Raw genomic sequence first — 16,281 nt, forward strand, 5'->3', positions numbered from 1 at the left:
GAAATTTACCAGTTACACATGCGGGGTGGGGGGCTGGAGAGGTGGAGGGAAGGGGGAGGTATGTCGTGATTCTTGGTGGTAGAATATGTGCACTGGTGAAGGGATGGGTGTTAGAGCATTGTATAACTGAGACTTAAACCTGAAAGCTTTGTAACTTTCCACATGGTGAATCAATAAAAAATTTTTTTTAAAAAATAAAATGCCTGTCAAGAGGGCAGGGTGAGGCTGAGGGGAAAAGAGGGTAGGAGAGGGGACCTGAGAATCCTGGTGGGGGGAAGTTGACACTGGTGGCTGGATCAGTGATGGAACATTGTCTGTCAAAAACCCAACTGTGAATTAGCTTTGCAATTCACGGTGCTTTAATAAAATAAAATTTTGGAAAAAAATAAGTTTGAAATGCTTCTTTACATAGACCCATGTGTAGATACATAGATCATCTGTGTAATCTATGTAAAATAATCTATGAATAATTATCTTACAGAGACATAGGTGTAATCATTCTACATGCATGTAGACTTAAGCGAGTGTCTGTGTGTCTGCTTGCATATATACGTGTGTCTGTATCTTATATGTGCAGCACAAACACAAATACACAGCAACTCTGGTTTCAAATGGTACAAGGGTGATGGTGAGTGGGGGTGAAAAAGTCTAGGGGAACCGGCCTCACATGCTGGAGGAAAAGGCAGCTCAGATAGAGAAGGGAACACCAAGTAAAGGACGTTGGGAGGACCCATTCGGGCTGAAAGATGCATGCCAAAAGTAGACCACAGACCAAACATTATGACTGCTCAATACCTCTATTGCAAATCACAACACCCAAAAGGAAAGAGGGAGCAAAACGGAATGCCCCACCACAGAAGCGGGGTGGGGTAGTGGGGATGTGGTGGGGGTGGTGGGAGGGATGCTGGGACAATTAGTGGTGGAGAATGGGCACTGGTAGAGGGATGGGTACTCGATCATTATATGACTGAAATGCAAGCAGGAAAGTTTGTAAGCCTGTAACTGTACCTCATCGTGACTCGCTAATAAAAAAAAAAAGAAAAGAAAAGAAAGAAAGCGTCCAGGGGAGAGGCAAAACATAAGGTGCCCAGACCAAGGTGGAGACACACCGCCCCCGCCGGCGCTCCAAGCCCGCCCCGCACTCGGTTCTGCCCTGCACACAGAGACACTGAACCCGGGAGAGGCCGAGCTGCGGGGCAGCAGCTCCAGCTAGCCTAGCCAAGGCCTGCGCCACGCGCACACAGCGCGCTTTGTTCCCAGCAGGAGCCGCACTCCGCCCCTCCGCCTCCACCCTGCCTGGCCCGCACCAGCCGCCGCCCCGCCTCGGCCCCGCCTCGCCCCCGCCCCTCCTCGGCTCCGCCCGCCACTGCCTCGCTCCGCCCCCGTCTCCTAGGCTCCGCCCACCACCGCTTTGGCTCCGCCTCTGCCTCCTCAGCAGAACTGGCGGGGCGACGCCCAGGGCAACGCGGACCGCGCTGCCGCGTAAATCTGTACCCGGCGGACCGTAGGACTCCCAGCCCTGTCTCTGTGGCGCAATCGGTTAGCGCGTTCGGCTGTTAACCGAAAGGTTGGTGGTTCGAGCCCACCCAGGGACGGAGGTGCACATTTTTAAGAGACCTACCGCGCTACAGCGAGATTTTTAAATCGATCAGGACTACGGACCAAAGTCCGTTTGATATCTGCCTCTCAAGGAAGAAGAGTTAAAGAGCAAAGATACCTCTAAATGCCCACATCTTGGATCCTACCAAGTTCAGTATCAGGAGAAGCGGACACAGGCATTGTAGTGGAAAACGATCGTTCATGGACTGGGGAACGGATAGATACTGTCTTTATATTAGGAACTTTGAGACCACAAAATTGCAAACATAGTTATTCACTTGTATTTAATGCTGCTAAAAGGACTTGAGGCGCCCAATAGATCAAAACATGCAAGAGGAAGCACCTCAAAGTCTACCTAACTCCTAAGAAATCAAACTACACCTTTTGAACAACGACTCTGACTCCAAGCAAAAGCATTCATGGTTATTAATCGACAAAATTTCCCCTAAAATTAAACCCCAGAAGAGAGGGTTTATGGGTTCTTCTTTTAAAGTCTCAAATGGATCCAGAGGAACAGGACGGCAAACAGGATGCTTGCCTTGCTCGCAACCAACCCTCCCTCCATCCCCATATAGTCCCCCAAGATCACCAGGAATGATTCCTGAGCACAGAGGTAGAAGTACCAGGTGTGACCCCCAACATCCACCCCCTAAAAAGTCTCCAATGACATTATTTTCAACTCTCACAAAAGACACAAATGATTTTTGTGTTTTAATTTGTTCCTTAAAATTTTAAGAACCACATGATAAGATGATAACTTGATTATTATTTGGCTCATTTCTTCCATTATTGAGGTGGGGTGGTAGATATTTGTTCCTGGATCCACTTAGGGATGGAATTTAGAGACCTGGAAGAAGGAAGAGCTAATCCACTAACTCTGGGTCTCTGAAGGAATGCTTTAGTAAAATTGTGGCTGGTAATTACTCAACAAATAATTGTTGTTAGTAAAATATCCTCTAATGCCCTAGTTCGGAGCCCTAAGGAAAGAAACAGGATGATGCGCTCTCGGTGGCATTCTGCAAAGTAACAAGTAGCAGCGACTTCCTTTCAGTTCTTAGGAACTTTTTGGATGTGCATCAAAACCCCAGACTTAACACTGACAGGACACAGTGGGAATGAGAAATGGTTGAGGGGAGGAGAAAGGGAGAGATCTAGGTCATGATCACTCATACATGATTCAAATCTAGTCAATTTTAAGGTGAAGAAGGCATTACATTTGCTCTCCTGAAGTTATGGGATCTACAGAAAACATGTCTGGATATGGTGATGCTGGGTGTCTTTCTACTCAGGTATGAGCTCCGGGAATGAAAGGCCAAGTTTTTATTATTGGCAATCATGACAGGTTCTGAAAGATCTGCTTCAGGACATGCTTCAAATTTTTGTCCTTTACAAAAAAGAGCTTTAATGATTCACAACTGTGAGTCCTACCATGTTCTTGTATGGAACCTTCTTGCGGTTATAAGCAACTTGGCTGGAGGTTCTTGAATGGTTCCTGCGACATGAAAAGCCCCAACTTTCCATACGAGAGGCCCTTGCTTTGCCTGGCTTCTACCTTCCCACCTTTACTGTCTTACCTGACTAGGGTGGCTGAGTTACTTTCTCAGGGGAGCTCCCCAGATGCTGTTCCTACCCTGGTTTATGAACTTCATGAAAGCAGAAAGCAGGTCTTTGTTCACCGAGGCTTACTCATCTCACACTGGAGGGTCAAACAGCACAGGCTCAGGGCCAAAGCAACTCCTGCCTTAGGGACAGTGCAGCTGGTAAGACAATTGCCCCACACTCAGCTGACCCAGGTTTGAACCCTGGAATAGCACAGGGCCCCACAAGCCCCATTAAGAATGATCCTTGAGCTCAGAGGCAGGAATAAACCCTGAGCACCATCAGGTATAGCCCCAAACCAAATGAACAGGCCAAAAAAGAAATCTCACACTCTGCCTTGTCGAGCATGTGGTTCATAGAGATAAACTGTCAGATACCTATGTTGTTGACCTTGCAAATTCTCTGCTGTATATCAGGACCAACAGGACCAACCCAGGTTCCATCCCCAGCATCCCACATGGTCCCCTGAGCTCCACCAAGAAAAATTCCTGAATGCTGTGCCAGGAGTAACACCTAAGCATTGCCAGGTGTGATGCCCAAACAAAAAGCAAGACAAACAAACAAAAAACAATACTATGATGTACCAGAGAGATAGAATAAGGGTTAAGGCACTTGCCTGTCAAGTGGCCCACATGGGCTCAAATCCCCAGCATCACATATCAGGGGATCACTCCTAGAGGTCCCTTTAGCAGTTCCAGGCATGATTCCTGAATATAGAGTCAAAAGTGAGCCTGTATGGCCCCCAAATCAGCATAAAGAACACAGAAAAATGTTCTTGGGCAGTGCTGGAGGAAGTTACTATGAACAGGCTTCAGAGAGGATTTGAAACAATCCCGAATTACCTGGGTTGGGAAGAAATCAGGAAAAGGGCACTGAAGGCTAAGAACATTTCAGGACAGGATGGGGTGGGGAAAAAGATGAGCACCAGCAGTGCAAAGAACACAGGGACTTAAAGAAAATGCAGAGGGACTGCTCCTAGCTCAGGGAAGGACCGTGAAACACGTGATGAAGCGAGACTCTACTAGGAAAAGCAGAGGAATACTGAAGGTTTCCATTTGGGATATAATGAAACCTGTTTTAGATAGTTGGTCTAGGAACAGTGTAGGGGAAATAAGAGATCAGTCAACAGTTCAAAGCTGAAAGAGGGCCAGAGACATAATACAAGAGGTACAGTGCCTACTTATTTTGAGTATGATTGACCCCAGTTCAAATTTGAGGTACCACATAGAGTTCCCCATCCTGAGCACAGAACCAGAAGCCCCTAGGCATGGCAGGCTATGGACCAAAACCAAACAATTTTTGAAAGGAGACATAAGGAAGTTCTGAACTAAGGAAGGTATAAGGGCAGGGCAGGGGAGGGGAAAGGCTTGGATGTAACTAAAGCAATAATTGAATAAGACTTAGGGACTGATGATAGACATGGAGAGTATCATGCTGAGTGAAATGAGTCAGAGGGAGAGGGACAGATAGAATGATCGCACTCATTTGTGGAGTATTAAGGAAAAAAGCAAACACAAAAACATAGTGTGAGAGGCTAGAGCTATAGTCGTCGTCATCATCATCATCATCATCATCATCCTGTTGATCATCGATTTCCTCAAGCAGTCTCAGTAATGTCTCCATTCATCCTAGCCCTGAGATTTTAGAAGCCTCTCCTTACTCATCCTTCCCAATGGAGCTGCATTGGAGGCGCTTTCAGGGTCAGGAGAATGAGACCCAGCATTGTTACTAGTTTTGGCATATGAATATGCCATGGGGAACTTGACATGCTCTCCCATGTGGGCAGGAAATTCTTGGTAGCTTGCCAGGTTTTCTAAGAGGGAGAACTAGGCTATAAGATGTTGGGAGCTTGGTTTTTTAGTCTCTGGATGTTGGCTGTTGATGGGATTACATGGCACAGGGGGCAGTCCCTGGGTGTGACCAGCTAGCTATTGGAAAACGGGGGATCTGTGCAGAAGAGGCCCAGTCCCGATCCAAGCAGGCTTGGAGATCTCAGCCCTGGGTCCAGCACACCTGGTTCCTCTGCCGGTTCCTTCATACGTGAGGCTCATCCAAACGTGTGGGAAGAGGCCTTGAGCATGGCTGTGGCTGGGTTCCGGTCTTCGGCTGCCAGGGCTCTGCTCAGGGTAGAAAGGAAAACTCAACCCACCCCTTCTGAGGGGCCCCAGTGAAGACAGCCAGGCATGGGCAGTCAAGAGATTCTCAGAGCTAGAGTACAGTGGGTAATATGGTGCTTGCCTTGCACACAGCTGACATGGGTTGGATCCCCAGCATCATATATGGTCCCCTGAGCATTGCCAAAAGTGGCCCCAAAACAAAATACAAACAACAAAGTTCCTTGCCCTTGGCCAAAAATACAAGCAACAGCAAAATAGTATTAGAATAATATCTAAATACAATAGAAACGAGGGTCAAGAGGACTGGTCCATGGTAGGAAGCTTGTCACAAGTTGTGGGGGAGGGCAGTTAGGACAGAGAAGGGACCACTATGATGATGACAATTGGAGGTCATCACTCTGGACAAGAACTAAGTGCTGAAAGGAGATAAAGTGATATACTTGATAACCTTTCAATAATAATATTATGAACCAGTCTAAAATGGGGGGAGGAGGCTGGAGCAATAGCACAGTGGGTAGGGTGTCTGCCTTGCACATGGCTGACCTGGGTTCGATTCCCAGCATCCCATATGGTCCCCTGAGCACTGCCAGGAGTAATTCCTGAGTGCAGAGCCAGGAATTACCCCTGTACATTACCAGGTGTGACCCAAAAAGCAAAAAAAAATAATAATAATAATAATTAATTAAATAAAATCGGGGGGAGAGAGAGAGAAAAGAGAGAGAGGGATGGCAAGAGAGAGAGACAGAAAGAGACAGAAAGAGAGATGTCTGGTATAGAGAGGCAGGCTGGGGGAAGGCAACTGAGGACATTGGTGATGGGAAACATACACTGGAAAACAAATGAGTGTTGGGGCACTGTATGACTGAAACCCAACCATTGTATGAATGAACAACTTTGTAATTGTGTATCTCATGATGATTTAACTTAAAAAGAGAGAAAAAGGGGCTGGAGAGATAGCACAGCGGGTAGGGCGTTTGCCTTGCACGCGGCCGACCCGGGTTCAAATCCCAGCATCCCATATGGTCCCCTGAGCACCGCCAGGGGTAATTCCTGAGTGCAGAGCCAGGAGTAACCCCTGTGCATCGCCAGGTGTGACCCAAAAAAGCAAAAAAAAAAAAAAAAAAAAAAGAGAGAAAAAGATTTAGGGACTGAGGTCCCAAATGATAGTACAGGGGAGGGCAGTTGCCTTGAACATAACCAATCAGTTCAATCCCCAGCATCCTATATGATCCCCTGTTCATATTCAGGAGAGATACCTGAGCACAGGGTGAGGAGCAAGCCCTGAATAACAGCCAGTGTGGCCCCCAAACAAACAAAAAACCTTCAGTTATGAGACACGAGGAAGTGTCAAGGGTAATGCTAACATTTAAGCCCATAAAACAGTGATTCTATTATTCATTATTTGGAATATTAAAGAAAATGTGAAGTTGGGAAAATAATGCACTGTAGCACTGTTGTCCCGTTGTTCATCGATTTGCTCGAGCGGGCACCAGTAACGTCTCCATTGTGAGACTTATTACTGTTCTTGGCATATTGAATATGCCACAGGTAGCTTGCCAGGCTCTCTAAGAGGGCTAGAGGAATTGAACCTGGGTCGGTTGCGTCCAAGGCAAACACCCTACCCGCTGTGCTATGGCTCCAGTCCTGGGAAAATGATGTGTAGTTTATACCCTTTTTACCTTCTTGTGTTGCTTCCTCACCATGAAGTCCATTGAGGTTCCCAAAAATAATTTGCTACTTAAAAGTTAAACTTGGGGCCAGAGCGATAGCACAGTGGGTAGGGCATTTACCTCGCACGCGGCTGACCTGGGTTCAATTCCCAGCATCCCATACCATCCCCCGAGCACTGCCAGGAGTGATTCCTGAGTGCATGAGCCAGGAATAACCCCTGTGCATCGCCAGGTGTGACCCAAAAGGCAAAAGTTAGACTTCATTTAAGATTCCATTTCTTCTATTTCAGAGAAGCTTCCTTGGGGAGTGACGCAGCATCTGCAGAATTGTGAAAATGTCAAATGGGAAATGCCAAGGGAAAGAAACGTTTCCTTCTGCCTTTCTAGGCTCTCGAGGCTGGTCTATCAAAGGGTACTGAGCAGAAGATGAAAAGGAGAAGCAAAATTAGTTGTGCAGGTGGGGGAGCACCAGAAGGGTTTTCAAGCAAATGGGCTGCCTTCTTAGGTGAGGGAGAGTCTACATAAGGCCTGGGGCTTTAAAGAGGAAGACAATTCATAGGAAAAACAAAGGCCTGCCTTGCTAAAGGCTGTGCGTAAATCCCTTTAGTCCTACCACATTGTAAAGCCCTCCTTCTTTGTACTGAATGTGGGCCTTGCTCACCTCCCAGAGGTTCCTTTAGGCATTTAAGGGAGCAGTAAAGTCTTCCCATATGCAGATGCTCAAGGAACGTACATTAGGGATTTTGCCCCCTATCCCTTCAAACGACTCTCTCCACATGTTCACAGCTTTTTAAAAAATAAATTGAGGGCCAGAGTGATAGTACAACTGGTAAGATGCTTGGCTTGTATGAAGTCAACTAGAATTGAAATCCCAAGCACCCAATGCGGTCTCCCAAGCCCCACCAGGAGTGAACCCTGAGTACAGAGCCAGGAGTAAGCCCTGAGCATCTTGGGGCATGGCTGTAAAAATAAATAAATAATCAAGAGGTAGTACAGTGGGTAGGGCATTTGCTTGCATGCAGCTAACATGGCTTTGATTGATCCCCCGGCACCCGATACAGTCCCCTGAGCCCACCAGGAGTGATCCCTGAGCACAGAGCCAGAAGTAAGCCCTGAACACTGCCAGGTGTGACCACAAACCCAAATAAATAAACTGAGAAGACATTTAATAAATAATCGACACGACTTAACTATTTCACAGTTCCAAAATCAACTTCTTTCTTTTCTTTTTTTGGACATTTGATCTGTTCCTTTTCCCACACCCTAGGCGTGGCCCGCTGTGAGCTGACTGTCCTGAGACCCCTTTCACGGTGCATCTTCAGCACTTCTCTTCCTTCCCGGCCCTGCTCTCCATTCCTTTCTGCAGCTTCTGAGCAGAGGAACTGGTGATTGCAGGAGTGGATTGATGGAACAGTCCATACAGCCAGGGAAGTGGCTCTTCCTGGAGAGGTTCCTCCTTCCATCTCTCCCTGCATAGTTCTGGGATGTGACACATCTGGACAGCAACCCTCTCTGCAGTGTGGCACTGCCCAGCCTCAGACAGCTGTGTGTAATATGCCCGGAATTCACCCTCCCCACCCCCACTACACACACACCAAGCTGTGCTCAGCCACAGATCACTCCTGGCAGGCTTGGGGAACCATATGGGACACGAGGCATCTCAGGTGGGTGAGCCGTGGGCAAGGCAAGCATCCCACTGTACTATCTCTCAGGCCCCCATGATACACTCTGGAATGAGCATATATATAGGACAAAATATATCCAGTGTTGCTTTTATAGATCCCATCTGCACCTCTTTATAGAAAGAGAACCATTTTTCACTGATTTTGGCCTGTCAAAGAGGACTCTATCCCCCAAGTAAATCGGAGACATGCACTTCAAAATAAAGATATGCTCAACAACTTAAAAAACAGTAGAGATAATTATATATCCTATACATATGTGGGCATTGTGATGGTTTATGTATACTTAATTGAACAAAATACTCCCTTAGAGTAAAATAAAGGCTGCTTTGCTCATTCCAATTCATTAAAATATATGTAAGTGAAACTCTGCAGTGACTAATATGCAATACAGAACTGGGTTTGAATATAGAATTCCATGTAATTACCGAGCTCAGGGGTGGAGACATCTATTTACAACCACAACATTTCACTAAGCTTCTGAATAGACAGGGCTGAAGTTGCCTTAGGACTGGGAGGAGTTTTAAAAACCAGGTGAATTGTAGAGACACTTGAACCTCCTCAGCATATTCAGATAATCTCTGCCTCCAAGGCCAGTGGGAAGGCTCTAATAAAGAGCATGCTGGGGAGAAGGTGCTTTAACCGCCTATTAAGTGCCTGCAAGAATTCCACTTGCATTTTCATTTGGAGATTTGAAGTATTTCCTAGGAGCTTCCTTTTCTCTCATGACCTCTTGCTTCTGTGGTTATATTTAATCTTCTGATTACTTTAAACATTTCTGATACCAGATTGTCACTTTAGCACTTTCACTGTCTTGCGGAAGTTAATAAGCACCTTTCTGGCCCATGTGCTTTACAGAGCCGCCTCCAGCCGCCTGGCAGGCTCCTTTCATTATCCGAGCGCTGCCTGAGGGAATACCGAGGAGGGAGAGGGGTGCAAACCTCCAGGTGTTGAAAACCCAGAGGGCCAGAGATGTCAAAGAAGCTTGCTGAGCAGGCCCCTGGGAAGACAGAGCCCTGTCCTGTGCTGGGTGAAGGGGGAGAGGACAGGGACTGCAGGAAGACTTGCTTCTGGAAACTCCCCAGAAAACATTTATTGGACCACACCCAGCGAGGCTCAGGAGTTTCTGCTGGCAGTGCTCAGGGGACCAGATGGGATGCTGGGGATTGAACTCAGGGTGGCTGCGTGCAAGGTAAACACCCTGCTCACTGCACTACAGCTCTAGCCCCAGAATAAAAACATTCAATTGATGCCAAATGGCTCTGTAGTTTGTGATTATGAAACTACATCAAGTGTGAGCCACTGGTGGTACATGCCAGCAAAACTGTTACCACACTTTGGAGGGGGGAGATTTGTGCCACACCCGGTGGTGCTCAGGGATCATTCCTTGAGTACATATGGAGGATGGGGAATGGGGACGCTGAATACCATGTAAGCCACTGGGAGACCATCTGGGCTGTTGCTGATCAAATCCAGGTCTGCCCCTTGCAAGACAAGTGCCCGACCCACTTTATTATCACTCCAGACCCTGTCACTTCTTTGGGCTGTTTTCTACCATCAATTCCCACCACCCTTTCCTTCCTCGGTTCCCAAACACCTAAGGATCAACATCTACTGGCCCCCAGACTAAGTCCATTTTGTGTTGTTTGCTTTTGTGGTATTTAGTGCCCCTATCCCCCCGCCCTCCAAATCTCCAAGTAGAGTTTTCACTTGTCATACTTTTTTTTTCCTGACTTACTGAGTATAGAAGCAGTTACATTTTAAGACATTCCTAGATTTTTCTTAAGGAAATATCAGTATTTGTTTACACGTCATTAGCACGACACACTACAAACCATGGCTAAATGTCTTCCCACCTAAATGTCCTTCCTACAAGAATGGAACAATAAATGGAATATGAAAGAGATAGGAATGGTGTGTTCTGAATGGTTAAAAAACAGTGAGGCTATGCAAGAAATGGTATGTAAGCAAATTCAGTAACTGTTGAAAGCAATCTGCTATCAGGTTGAAAAGAAACCTTGCTATAGTATGTCAAGCCAAACTACATTCCTAAAAGTACTGAAACACCCTCTTTGCTATTTATTTTCGCAAAAAAAAAAATGAGTAAGGAGAGAAGAAGAAAACCCCTAGTTCGTTAGAAGACAGATGTGGAATGAAATCCATGCTCTGGTTCCTTGCTGAACCTCTGCAGTAGATCTAAGAAGCCATAGTGTCGCCAGGAAGGTTCGAGTTGTGGCTACTGGAGGGTCAATCAAATGAGACACAGTGGCAGATCAGAAAGGACTTAGGGCGATGGGGGATTCACATTCTCAAAGCAACTGTTTTCCCTGTGCTGACCAAGGGCCTGCAGGGAAAGAGAACAGGACACACTTGTAGGAAGGGTGGGTTACAGGCTGGGACACACCAGGGTGATCAACACATTTGTTCAGGGCTCATCCTGAGGCACATTTCCACTGTTGACTACAAGTAAAGATTTCAGATCATGGTTTCTGCCCTCGTCTCTGAGGACAAGTTGGTAAGGGAGACCGCTCAGCTATGCCCAACCAGACAGGCTTTCCTGGCTTCTTTCTCAGACTCAATTCAACACATTTTGCTGTGCTGGCATCAATGACAGATGCAAGACTGGGCCTGGGATAGCCTCATAATAATGCATCAAGATGGACCATTACTGGAGAGAGCCCAGTGGGGACAGCACAGTGGGGACAGCATAGCCAAGCAGGGTTTGATCTCTGGCATCTGAAAAGGTCCCCGAGCACCAGCAGGAGTAATCCTGAGTTCAGAGGCAGGAATAAGACCTCAGCACCACTGAGTGTGGCTCCAAAACAAAAGGATGAATCATTTGCACTTCTCGACACCTAAAATGTTTCTTGCTTCTGCTAACAGAGATCTCAAAATCCAAACGCACTTTTTTCTTGTTCAGCCAGAATGCTGGGAACTGCCATGAGTCAGTGAAAAGACATGCTAGTTACTTCAAATGTGGTATTTTCTTCTGTTGAGAATGACCCACTTGCCAAAATGACATAAACCAAAATTTGCATTGAAGGGACAGGAAAGCTGATAGGCCGAACTGTTGGTTGCTTCTGCTTAGAAATCCTAAACTTAAAACACACAAAACAGGAAATTCTCTTTCCAGGGGCCTGAGAGACAGTTCAAAGGGCAAAGAACAGGCAAAGCATGATTTGCCTGCAGGAGTCCGAGGTTCAGTCCCCGACACCGCCTGGTCCTCCTGATCCATGCTGGGAGCAACCCTTGAGCACAGACAAGTAGCCCTGAGCACCATGGGGGGTGCCCCCACCCCACCCAATTTCTTTTCATCCACAGTGGTGACATTTTAATATATGTAAAACTTCATTATCTGGATAAACATATGCTCAGGGGTTACTCCCGGTTGTGCACTCAGGAATTAGCCTTGGTAGTGCTGGGGTGGGGGCGAGGATCTATATGGCATGCCAGGGATCAAACCCCAAACCCAGGTAGGCTACCTTGTAGGCAATGCCTACCCTCCGGACTCTCTGGTCCCACATAGCAGTATAAAGTCACCTGCTGACTGGCATCACTCTGTGGCCACAACTGTGTAAATATGCCAACCTTTGCTCTTAACGTACTTGTTAACAAAAACAATGGCTCTGGAGCCAGGGAACCGGGGTAGAAGAGGAGAGACTTTGTGATCCATAAATGGCCAGTCTCTTCCCTAATGGGGGTGTCGAGGCCAGCTTGGAACCCGGATATTGATGAGGGTGGGGACGGAGAGTCCTCGTGTTTATCCAGGGTAATCAAGATGCTCAGACTCAGTTAGAAAACAGAAAGTTTGCTGGAAGGTTAATCGAAGAGAGACTCCCCGCAGGAGAGGAATGTAGTATAGGACTTAGTTACTGTCACTGTTGTCCCGTTGCTCATCGATTTGTTCGAGCGGGCACCAGTGAGACTTACTGTTACTGTTTTTAGCATATCCAATACGCACGGGTAGCTTGCCGGGCTCTGCCGTGCGGGCGAGATACTCTTGCTAGCTTGCCGGGCTCTCCGAGGGCGGAGGAATCGAACTCAGGTCGGCCACGTGAAAGGCAACCGCCCTACCACTGTGCTATTGCTCCAGCCCATAGGACTCAGTATGGGTTGGTTTTTTTTTTTTTTCTTTTTGGGTCACTCCTGGCTCTGCACTCAGGAATTACCCCTAGCGGTGCTCAGGGGACCATATGGGATGCTGGGAATCAAATCTGGGTTGGCTGCGTGCAAAGCAAATGCCTTACCCGCTGTGCTATCACTCCGGCCCCGGCTTTTTTTAATAGGAATATAGAAATGCAGATGTCATTTCTACTATACCCTTTTGCCTCTCCAGGATATATTCCCAGGAGTGGTATTGCTGGGTCAAATGGGAGCCCAATTTCTAATTTTTTGAGAATCGTCCATACTGTTTTCCAAAAGGGCTAAGCCAGTCGACATTCCCATCAGCACTGAAGGAAAGTCCCTTTCTCCCCACATCCATGCCAACAGCGGTTGCTTTTGTTCTTTTGGATGTGGGCCAGTCTCTGTGGTGTGAAATGATATCTCACTCAGATAGAGAAGGGAACACCAAGTAGAGATTTCAGGAGGACCCATTCCGGTTGGAAGATGCGAGCTGAAAGTAGACTATAGACTGAACATGATGGCCACTCAATACCTCTATTGCAAACTACAACACCCAAAAGGAGAGAGAACAAAGGGGAATGCCCTGCCACAGAGGCAGGGTGGGGTGGTGAGAGGGATACTGGGATCATTGGTGGAGGTGGATGGGCACTGGTGGAAGGATGGGTAAATGATCACTGTATGAGTAAAATGCAAACACAAAAGTTCATAAATTTGTAACTGTACATCACAGTGATTCTCTCATAAAAATTTTTTTTAAAAAAGGAAAACTGGGTCTTTTGTGTTACTTATCAGAGTATGAGAGGTCTCTCATGCTATTTCCCCTTTATGCCTTAGGGCCCATCTGTATTGTTAAGATAAAACTAACACCCTGCATGGTATGGTTAGGATCCTTTATTTATGTGACCATGTCCCTGGGTATTATCCATTATCTCTTGGTCTCCTGTGAGCCTAAGAGGTGGGGCAGAATTTATGGTCTTTGGAATATGTAAACTACCATCTCAAACACAGTCCAGGATTTTGGAAGGAAACAACTTCCTCAACCCTGACAAGCTCCCTGCATCCTCTGGACTGCTCCAATATCCTCACCCTTACACCCTCCGGGGGCCTTTGCCACAGCAACCATGAACCACACACCTTTGACAACGGCCACTCATGGCATTCCACCTTCCCTTGGAGTTTTGGCTAGCCTCTTTTCAGCCAAGCCATGGTTGTCATCTTGCCTTCCACAACCACGATGAATTCATCTTCCACAACCACCACTCTGTCCTCTGGGTTAACGCCTCCCTCACTTCTCGACTTCACCCCCAACCTTGGCCATAATACTTTTTCTCACTTCAGACCTTATCATCACGAGTAGCTAGTGTCCCCACCCCCAACCCCCAAGAACTCACTTTCAAGGCTCTCCATATTTAATAGTTAAATTCCCCCACTAGCCCCACCCTGATATTCTCTGAACTCATCTCCAATCCATTGAGATCTCGGCACTTTTCTGTTTCAGGTGTCCGTCTACACCTGGCAGTGCTGGAGGCTACTCTTGACTCAGCAGGGGACGATGCAGTGCTGGGGATCAAACCTGGGGGATTCTACACGCAATGTGTGCATGCTCCGACCCTTTAAGCCATCTCTTCATAGCTGCCAGCATTTTTAAGTGGCCATCAACTCCAATGTCCCTATTTCCCTCCCTGTCCATCACTATAATCATTTTGTGTAAAAACTTCAATTCCTTTCTCCTCTATCTCAACGCTCTGACAATAGCTCTTTGAGTCCAGATCTGATCTGTCCTGCCCTGAGCAAGCACAGTCGGAGAATAGAGCAGCATCATTTTCACTCATCTGTTAAACGGATGCCCACATATCTCTGGGGGGCTCTCACCACTACCCAGAGAGCCTTCTGCACATTCCTAATTAGCCTTGCCAATCTTCAACTCCTTCCTTCTCACCACTGATTTTCACCATCCTGAGAAAATAATTACAAAACCCCTCTTAATCTCTAACGATCAAATCTCTGATAAGTATTATCAGCACTGAAGACCATTCATATTAAAATGGTCCCACCGCTGGAAACACTCATGTGGCCCCTGGAGAAACCTACTCCTACATCTGTTCTCCATGAAACATTTATGTCCATATGTAAACACTGTGACAGATGGAAAATCCTAACCCTAAAACATATAAGCCAATGTTAAAGTTTTGTATTATTGAAATAACAATCAACAAAAGCTGAGCTCCTCCTTGCTTACTAGACACTAGGGAAATGTTTCTGGGAGACCCATGGAACTGTCCCTTGCTCAGTAAGGACTTCTCTCTTGAAGTCAATTCCAGCCTCAAGCCAATTACTCTACTCAGCAGCAGGATAGATCAGACCTGTTCCTTCTTTAAAAAAAAAAAAAATATATATATATAATTTTTAAAAAATGAATTGTGAGAGCTTTGATTGTTTCAGTCATACAATGATCGAACACCCAAGACCTGTCCCTTCTTAAACCTTGCTTTACCTAATCTTTAGGCCTCCTCTGGTTTTCCTCCCCCTTTCCTTCCCCTCTCCAGAGCTTTCAACTGCCTAAAGGAATCCATCCTAGATGGTGACATTAAGGACTCGTGCCCATAGCTCTCAAATGAATATAAGCTTTGTGCCTGCCTCTGAGGCTCAGCATTGCACATCCAACCTCCATCAGCTCTATTTGAAAGCGTAACAGCAACCCTATATAGAATAAATTCCTTCCTTGAATTTTTTCCCAAGTCTGTCCCATCTTAGTAAACAGCACATCTGCCCAGGCCACAAATTCTGAGATTCACCACTGCCTTTCTACTGGACATCCAATGCATCTACAGTTTGCTCTGCCTTGAAGTAATCCAATGATGACTTCCGGTCACTGGTGGAGGAGGTAACTCTGTGACATCTAGGTCATTGTAGATGTGAGGCATGCTCTTTACTATTTTACCCTGACCCAATTCCAATTACTTCTAAACACATCCTTAACTATAAGCTACCACCCTAAATTCTCAGACTTGCTATTCTTACTGTAGTCATTCTTCATACTTCAGTGAGCCTTTTAAAACTCATTACTATGTCATATTACTCTCTGCTGGGTGCCCTTCTAATGGCTTTTCATTATTCTCAAGCTAGACAGGACCTTCACTAGGATCCACTAAGCCATATTAAGAGCTGGCATCTGTCCACCTTTCACCACGCTCTTTGCTTCCTCAACCACAATGGCCTTCTCCCTGATCTCAATTATGCCAACCGCACTTGCTCTACTGGCCTGTTGCTCCTTCTGGAATGCCCTTCACACACTAATTCCTAACATCATTGTGGTTCCCAATGCAATTACCCATATCCAACATGCTTCCAGAGTCCACGTAGTTGAAAAACACCCTCCCTTCACTGATCTACATTCTTCCGCTCACAGACAGCAGTTTGACATTAGTTAACACTATTTTACTTACTCACTTATTTATCTACTTGCTATTGTTGTTTATAACCATAAAA

At 46.4% G+C, this 16,281-nt stretch overlaps 1 non-coding gene across 1 annotated transcript; it reads left to right on the forward strand.

Moving 5' to 3' along the window:
* The first annotated feature begins 1,521 nt into the window (after positions 1-1,521).
* TRNAN-GUU (transfer RNA asparagine (anticodon GUU)) lies at positions 1,522-1,595 on the forward strand. The gene has a single exon. It is a non-coding gene; the product is annotated as a tRNA-Asn (tRNA).
* Positions 1,596-16,281: the final 14,686 nt, after the last annotated feature.

Source organism: Sorex araneus, chromosome 1, assembly GCF_027595985.1.
Source record: "Sorex araneus isolate mSorAra2 chromosome 1, mSorAra2.pri, whole genome shotgun sequence".
Classification (NCBI taxonomy): domain Eukaryota; kingdom Metazoa; phylum Chordata; class Mammalia; order Eulipotyphla; family Soricidae; genus Sorex; species Sorex araneus.